This window comes from Melanotaenia boesemani, chromosome 14 (genome assembly GCF_017639745.1).
Source record: "Melanotaenia boesemani isolate fMelBoe1 chromosome 14, fMelBoe1.pri, whole genome shotgun sequence".
Taxonomy (NCBI): Eukaryota; Metazoa; Chordata; class Actinopteri; order Atheriniformes; family Melanotaeniidae; genus Melanotaenia; species Melanotaenia boesemani.
This window is the reverse complement of record NC_055695.1, coordinates 28153069-28160613: the sequence shown is the minus strand read 5'-3', so window position 1 is coordinate 28160613 and position 7545 is coordinate 28153069.

The window sequence follows — 7545 nt, the reverse complement described above, 5'->3', positions numbered from 1 at the left end:
GTCAAAAGTATTAGATGTGTACACTTTTTCCTACTCGTGGACGGAGACATGTCCTTTGCCTCGTATATGCATACACCGGCAACACTTTGCCATCCATTTTTTGTCCACGAACTGGCAACGACTGGCGTCCATCCAAGATTGCCATGGCGCCACAGTCTCGCCATGCAGGGTTGAGCTCTAACGTTGGATCAGCTGAAAGTCGGACACAAGCGCAGGCTGGTTGAGAGAAGGATTTTAATGGAGCGCTAACAGACCAAAGGTGTTACAAGACAATACAAAGTTCTGCAGTGCGCTGAGGGTTTAAGTAGGCCGGAGGACAGGTGTGACTTGTTAGGTTGACGAGGAGAGAGGCAGGTGAAGTCCGATGAGCTGGAACAGATGAGTCCTGGGAGATGAAGTCCTAGAACCGGTGATCAGAATTCTGGCGAAGCAGAGCATACTGGTGCAGGAGGAGCAGGCATGACATGAGCATTGTCCAGATGACAACATCTGGACATGTACATGTGGTCAGCATGGAACTAAATTGAAATGTGCAGTTTGGTGCATATTGAGTGTTGTATGTCAGAAATAATGGATTCTGTGCTTGATGGCGAAACATCAAAACTTGATGAGATGCCACCGCTGAATGCCAACTTCTTTGAGAAAGTTTTTGATACTGTGTTATTTTGTCAATCTGAAAACAAAATATCAAGTCCATATGAAATGCTGTAGTTAACACATTAAAAAAAACATTAAGAACCCTTTCTGAGCAATACAAGTATTGAACACTGAATTTATTTGCTTTCCTTCAGCTTCAGATAAAAATGAAAGACTCATTAATCACAGTGCTGTAAGTTAGCACATCAAAAATAACATTGTTCATCATCACAAAATAAAGTGGTGACATACCATCAAGCCATCAATTCTAAATGGCTACAGAAGACAAAGCAGCTATGCTGACCTTGTTTTTTAAATTTCCCAGTCATTTGCCACCTTGACAAACTGTTTGGGGTGTTTATCAGCAAAGTGCCTGGTTTCTGTTTTCATAATGGTAAGCACAAACGAGTTGAGGTTCCACTCACCATCAATAACATGTCCGGTCACCCCCAAATAGTTGTGGTTGCCAGCTGACGTCCAGTGATCTCCAGTTATAGCAACACAGTTGGGCGAATCCTCTGCTGATATCTCAAGTTTGTTTTTCTTTTCGTCACTGTTGTCCTGCAAGGTGGCCTGTATGATGGGTCATTGGACGCGGTTTGCAACACCTCTGTTAACCCCTCGTCTTCCACTATGTTTATCGGCCTGCAGTTCATCGTTATCCGCTTGGCAATCACATTCCTCAGCTTATTGGTCGCAGACTTGCTCATATGCGGGATGTTCTCCTCAAGTTTAGTGTAGCGAAAAGCTTTGCTATGGCTTACTAACTTGCTAACATCTTTGGTGCTAACGTTAGCTGTGGCTGCACTCGCGACAGGGTGCTTTGCGTTGATGTGGTAGGCTAAACTTGAGCTGCTTCGGTGGTAAGCAAACTCCATCTTACAAAGAAGGCATATCACTCTACCTTTATCAATGGTGCTGTCAGGATGTTTTGGAAAAGTAAATTTTATCGGAGGGACAAATCTTACATGCTCATCCATTTTCACGTCTCCCACTAACGACCCCTGACCTTGCCCTCCCAACTACAACGGGAGCCTATCAGCATTTTAGACAAGCCTAAACATAATAACAGCCAATCAATGTCCACTTTAGGGTGTGACTTATTTTTGTTTTTTACCCCCATTAATATATATATATAAAAAAAAACACACACAAAAAAAAAAAACGCAACTCGCATACAGTAACAGTAAAATTAGAGATTAAAAAATAGATTAACGCAATTAAAAAACACCACCCACTTCAGTGCAAGAAGCTCCAGCTTAAAAAAACTGTAGTTTTTAATCACTCCACTCCGCAGGGTGTAGACTGCGGCTGGAGTATGCTATCACTCTCTCTCTTTCCCCTCCTGCACCTGGGCCAACACCGCACCCAAGCCCTGAAGGCTAGCATCAATATAGAGACGAAAGGGGGCTTTGAAGTCCACATACGCCAGGGCCTGAAGAAAGGCCTCTTTAAGCCTCTCAAAGGCAACCTGACACTCAGCAGTCCAGGCTACCTTGACCGCTTTAAATCCCTTAGACCATGAGTGGGCAAGTTCGGTCCTAGAGAGCCACAGTCCTGCAGATTTTACATGTTTCCCTGCTCTAACACACCTGATTCAAATTAAACGGCTCAAATAACTTGTCAAGTTCTGCTCAGTGACTCATTAATTTGAACCATGTGTGTTAAAACAGGGAAATATCTAAAACCTGCAGGATTGTGGCTCTCGAGGACTGGAGTTGCCTACCCCTGCCTTAAACACTTGCAATAAGCCAATCAATGGCCCTGCGATCTTTGAAAACCCAGGCACCGATAATACCCTGCAAAACCCAAAAAGGAACAAACTTCCTCGACTGTAGTGAGAACAGCCCACTCTCGCACCCTTGCTGTTTTCTCTGGGTCGACAGCAACACCCTGCTGTCCAACCACATGGCCAAGGTAGTGCACTTCACGCTGGAACAACTTGCACTTCTGGGGGTGTAGGTTTTACCTGTGGTGCTGAAGCTGGGTGAAGACACTTTCAAGGTGACCCAGGTGGGTGTCAAAATCAGGAGAATAGACAATGATATTATCTAGATAGATCAAAAGAAAATCATTGACCTGGTCCCCCAAGTACCTCTGCATAAGGCGCTGGAAAGTCGCGGGAGCATTGCATATCCCAAAGGGCATCAACTCCCACTGGTACAGGCCCACTAGTATAGTAAAAGCGGTCTTTTCCTTGTCACGTGAGTCAACCTCGACCTGCCAGTAGCCTCAGCTGTCAGACTAAACAGGAAGTCTCAGCAAACAATAGCCACAGTGAAGCAGAGTAGCATCCACACATCCCGCTAGGCGAGCATACATTCCTTTAGAATATGCTTAGTGCGCGTTGAATTACTCTTTCTGGAGCTAGCCACCGCCATGCCATCACCAAACTTCTCCCTGTCTGGAAGCCTCCTGGCTCGACCCACTGCCGCTGTCCCTCTCCCCATTCCTGCAGACTGCTCAAGTAGGACTTATTCAATGCCATCCCCCAGGGTTCCTTAATCAAGTGTCCCAATCATCGGATTGCTCACACTTGGCTGTCCTTAACCAGCGATTTGAGTCCAATCTTACTGGAACCGCCAGTTTCCAGGTCAAGACCCCGCACAGGAATCTAATAACCAAACCAAATAAAAGAAAAATAAAAGAAATCCCACCCAAGGTCCTTGCCAGTCTAACGCAACACATAGCTTGCATTTTACTTCAACACAACAGCTAGCCATGCCTGAATCATATCCTACATGATAGTATCGCCAAAGATGTTGTTGTTTCTAAATCTGTACTGACAGTCTGATAAGATATTATGTTTGTCAATAAATTGATCAAGTCTTTTAATAAATAACTTTTCCAGGATTTTATAAAACTGTGAAAGCAATGAAATGGGCCTGTAATTTATAAATTGGTGTTTGTCTCCTGATTTGAGCTATGGGATAACTTTTGCAATTTTAATTTTACTAAATGTCAAATGTTCCTGTTTGAAATGTTAAATTGCAGATATGTGTTCACAGTTTTTCTTCTTGATGGCATTTTGTAATCTTTTTGTAATCCATGGGTAATGATTATATTGATATTTACTTCTATATTGTTTTATAGGGCAATGTTTATCATATAATAATTTGAAAATGCTTTAGAATATGCCATATACACTATCAACATCTTCTTCTTCCATTATAGTTTCCCTATTACAGCTTAGCAGCTGATTTTTAAATGTATTTATTGTTTCTTCTGTCCAAACCCACTTGTACTTTAACATATTATCCCTTTTGTTCTTGTTATAGACCAAAAGGGTTATATCATTATAAATAGCAAAAACTGGCCAATGGTCACTGATATCATTGATCCGTAATCCACTCACGGTTTTGTTATGCATTTCATTTGTGAATATATTGTCAATAAGCGTAGCACTTTTTGATGTAATTCTGCTAGGTATTATTATTTTGGGATACAGACCTATGCTATATATTGTGTTGATAAACTCCTCTGTCATATTATGCTTATTTGGATTTAGTAAATCTATGTTAAAGTCACCACAAATAAATATAGTTTTATTGCATGAATTCCTAAATTTTTCATCCATTCATTCTTTAAGAATCTCAATACTGGAACCTGGTGTTCTATATATACAGCTCACAATAACATTTTTTCCTATTCTCCAGACAGATTTCTATTGTTATGACTTCCAATATATTATCGATAACTGTTGTCATTCTTTCTACCAGCTTATATACACATTTCTTGTCCACATATAATGCCACTCCCCCTCCTTGCATGTTTTTTCTGTTCATAAAGATCAAATCATATCCATCCATATCCAAAGTCTGTTCCCTTCTTTGGCTTTATCCAAGCTGGGGCACCAAAAGGGGGGGTAAAGGGGAAGGATTCTCGGGGCCCATGACTGACAGGGGGCCCAGACGGGCCCTCAATGTAATTGTAATACTAACAAAATTATCTAATACTCAATGATAAACTTAAAATCATGCAAACATTTTAGTTACAATGCATTGGTATCACTAAGTTTATTTGTTTTGGAAACATTTCTGAACACTCACCCCCCCCCCCTCTATATTTCCCTTAAATGGTTCAGTCCAGCAGCGCAACAGACAGATAGAATGGGGAGCTAGTAGATCTGCGTTATGGACAATTTACACAGGGCTGATCAGGTCTGTGCTTGATTATGGGTGCATAATATATGGGTCTGCAGCCAGGACTCTGCTGAATAAGTTGGATGTCATCCAAAATCAAGCACTCAGACTATGTTGTGGTGCTGTCAAAACCACTCCAGTAGCTGCTATACAGGTGGAGATGGGAGATACACCTCTCCACCTCAGAAGGGATCAATTAGCTGCAGTGTATTGGGCAAACCTAAGAGGACATGATGAAAGGCATATGGGTCAGTCAGTTTTGAAAGAGATCATTAGTAAGGTTCATGACATGGGGATTAGTGAACTAAAAGTGAGCCCTACTGTGCCTTTCTCAGCTGTCCCTCCATCGTCTTTTAAAGAAGTGTCCATTGATTTGGGGTTACTAGAGGCAAAACAAGAGAATAACATAGACAAATATGTGGTACAGAATTATTTAATGGAAAAGTACAATGAGGGGGTAACTCTGTATACAGATGCACCTAAAAGGACTGACAAGAGAGTGGGGGTTGCATATGTAATCCCAAAGTTAAAAATAAAAACAGGTAAAAGAATTAATGACGACCTAGTATATACAGGAGAACTGGTAACTGTGTGGTTAGCTCTGCTGTGGGTGGAAGCTAATAGGCCAAGCAAGGCAGTTATTGCTTCAGACTCCAGCTCAGCGTTGGTCAGTATCCAGAACTTCCGGTCAGAGTCAAGGCAGGACATTGTATTTGAAATCATCCAAGTTGTTCACAACCTTCTTAAGGCAGGTATTAATCTAACGCTGGTGTGGGTCCCAGCGCATGTAGGGGTTATAGGAAATGAGTTGGCAGATAAATGTGCCAAGCAAGCAGCTGGACATACCAACATAGATACAGAAATCAGGACATCCAGGACATCCTTCAGAGAAGCTCAGGTGAAGTCTGTTTAAATTATGTATTTAGTTTCCTGAGGGCTACAGGACTAATGTACAGAATCTTTTATTTATTTTTTTATTTTTTATTTATTTCTTTATTTATTTTTTAACGTTAGACAGGTAAGACTCATGTTCCACACCCCAGTCCAGTTGGTGGCGGTAATGCACCAGTAAGTTAGCTGCCAACCGCCTTAAAACCCAAAGAAGAATAAGAAGAAGAACAGACAGATAGCGAGTGGATGCGAAGAAGGCAGGATGTTCCCAAAGTAGGAAAGTTTAAAAAGAAAAGAAAAAAGCTGAGGCTGGAGAGAGAACAGAGGGGTGGACAGTACGTCACCCAGTTCTCTCAGAGGTGAGGTGGGTCAGTTAGCTCGTCAGCTTGTTGTCTCTTCTAAACTTTGTTCATATAAGCTAGCTCACTTTGCTCCCATATTAGCTAATATTTCTGAAAAAAAACTCTGGATTTTATTTAATTTCACTGTTGTTTTAATCAAATAATCAAGGCAGGCAAACGATTAGCAAGCTGCTCTGCTAAAACATCCCGCATGTTCCGAACAGAGAGCAGCCGAAGCAGATGCTGCCAGACCCCCCTCTACTTCCCGCCCCACCTGAACATGTCCAGGTGGCCCATGAGGAACAAGGTGAGCAGCTGAGTGTTGAATTAATTGATTATTGTGGAGAAAAACATTATATAATAAAAAAAAGTTCTGAATTATTAATATTAAATAAAAAAATGGTTTGTATTTATTTTCTCAGCTATCACTGTAATGTAGGTTAGGTCAGTAGTTTGGGACTCATCCTCCTGCTTTGCAGTAGGAACAGAGCACATTTCTAGTGCAGCCGACTGGGTGACTGCTTTCAATCCAATCAGAGAAATATTTACATTTTCTAGATATCAGAAGAATAACTAGCAACACCCATATAGCATCATATATGTTTTTCCCCACTAATCTAATGCTTCACCTGTGAGTCTACAGATCTGGAGATAAACTAGACTTGCATGTGTTGCTTCAAGAAAGAAACAATGACGTGGAGTATTGGTAGTCAAATCAATTTCCCCTGACATTGTTGGTGAAATCACTGAAAGCACCTTTAAGTAAAACAAAATAGTGTGAGACCACCAGAAAAAATGATTGTGATGCTATTACATCATTGGAGATACTATATAGTGGAACAGCTGGATAGAATAGAAAACTGGACTTCAACGACTTGATAAGTGATTTTCCAGGGAGAAAGCTCCATGTTGGGCTCATGGTGAAAAAGGCTGAGCAAGGGCCAGTGATTGTAAATGAGATTGCAAGAGCATGACTCAGCAATAGTGCACATTTACCTCTCCTTGATATCTTATTACACAAAGTTCTACCTTTTAAAATGTGATTATTTAATTTTAAAGACGCTCCCAGCCATTGACTGTAAATCTCCACTGTGGTTTGCTTGTGACTGTATTACATTCAGTTAATATAACACAATAAACCATGTGAGGTCCTGCTATTTTTTGTTTCTGAGCCTACCTCATTTATTTTACCATTTGCATCTGATTTAATGATGATAATGCCTCCAATACAATAGTTGTGTCCCAATTCAGGGTCTGCACGCTTCGAAGTGCGGATTCCTTGGCCACATACGTCATCGCGATGCGCAAAATACTGTCCAAATTCACAGAATTTGAAGGACCCTCCGAATCCACCCTTCAAATCCGCACTTTGTTTAGCCTCAAACGAAGGCTGCTGGTGATGCATCCTTCGGTCTCTTTTCTTCCAGAATTCATTACGCACTAGATCAGGGGTGCCCAAATCCAGTCCTCGAGATCTACCATCCTGCAACTTTTAGATGCAACCCTTCTCCAACACACCTGAATCAAATGACTGG